Source organism: Mustela nigripes, chromosome 10, assembly GCF_022355385.1.
Source record: "Mustela nigripes isolate SB6536 chromosome 10, MUSNIG.SB6536, whole genome shotgun sequence".
NCBI classification, from domain to species: domain Eukaryota; kingdom Metazoa; phylum Chordata; class Mammalia; order Carnivora; family Mustelidae; genus Mustela; species Mustela nigripes.
In genome coordinates, this window is record NC_081566.1 from 64783988 (window position 1) to 64785704 (window position 1717).

A 1717-nucleotide genomic window follows, 5' to 3' on the forward strand; every position below is an offset into this window, starting at 1 on the left:
GTCATTAACTGTTTCCTGGGCACTACCCCAGGGATTTTCGTGGGGAGGATCCACAGGTGGGCTCTGCGGACCCAGGCAGCCCTTTCCTTCTGCTGCCGTTACCACCCTGCCTCTCTTTGATGTTGTGATTTAGACACCCACTTACTATAGTTTTAAGATTCTGGGGAACGGGAGGAGACACCTGCATTTACATGGTTCATGAACATCTTGAAGAAGTCCCAAACCTGATCTCATTGCCCACATGTGACTTAGTTTCCAACCACTCCTTTGCACTCTGTTACTCAGCAAGAAGAACCAAACCAGGAAACCAACTCGGCAAACAGCTCCGCGACCGCCCCTTGTCGCTTCACCTGTGGACGCACTGCTCCTTCCCAGGTCTGTAACACCACCCCCGCCACCTTCGCAGTTCCCCAGTAATTCCTAAGGCAGAGAGAAACTGGGCTGGGTTTGGGTCAGTGCTCAGGGACGCCAGGGCTCCGGCTCAGCCTTGGCCCCCTCCTGGCCTCCCCGCCGCTCAGAGGGCTCCGTGGATTTCCAGCTTCACACTGTCACCCAGCTGTTAAGAGGTTAAGAGCCAGTAGGCAGCAGGAGCAAGGGCGTCTCGCCTCCCTTCTTCCTCCTGTCGGGATGGAAGTCCTTCTCTGATGCCCCCAGTGAGCCTCTCTTCCTCATCGCCAGCCAGAATAGGGTCCCATGCGCACCGTGGAGCCAGGGCAGCTGCTGAGCCAGGCGGGTTCTGTTGGTGAGAACAGTGGCTCCGAGGGAGGAGATGGATGGTGGGGAAGACATTCCTCCTCTCTCTCCTCCAGGGACCAAGTTTTCTGTTTCGTCTCCGCTGCCAGCCCATACTGCTCTTCTCCGTTCTGCGTGCTTTCCTCTTTCTTTCCTCCGCATCACGACCTGCCTTCTTGTCGTGCCGATCGGATTCTGTTCTTTGCATTCTTAAATTCTGCCAAAGAGCCACTTTCTCCCTAGTTATTCTCTTAGCCCTCCCCCTCCCCATCACACTCCAATCTCTTTGTTCAACGTTCATCTCTGGCTTCAGTTAGTCTTTGGGGAATGGTTGTTTCTTTCTTATATTTGGAAAGCCCCCATCTGTGTGTAGGTCCCTGTTAGGTTTTTTCCTTTTCTTTTTTCTGCTTTCGTGTCTTTGGGGGACTTCTGTTCATTTTGCTTAACAAACATGTGTATCTGGATTCCTTGTGATGTTGTCTTCTGGCCATGGAGCTTTCAGCACGGGAGTTAGAGAACCAGACAGGATGGCGTGTGCTCTGTGCCCATCTCACAGCTGCCTGGAAGGGTAGGAGGGGCGCCTGAGCTGGCCAGAACCCTGTGTGCTCTAGCTGCCCAGCTCTGGGAAAGCCACAGAGAAACCGTCTCCACTGAGGAGGGTATTCCCACCCATGAGGTCCCATGAGGAAGGCCCTCAGGGCTTCTGTTCCTTCTCTCTCCTCCCCCGCTTCCTCCTATCAGCCTGGGCCAATGACGTGGCCTGACGTCCTTGTGGTTCATGGGCTTGGCCTTCCCCCTCCACCACACTTGCTCCTCTGTCTGCTGCCTTTCCTGTGTGGCTCCGCGGCTCCTAGAATGGTAGATCTCAAACTGGTGTGCTCAAGGGCTAGCGTGGGCTGGGTAGATCTCAAACTGGTGTGGTCAAGGGCTAGCGTGGGCTGGGTAGATCTCAAACTGGTGTGGTCAAGGGCTAGCGTGGGCTGGG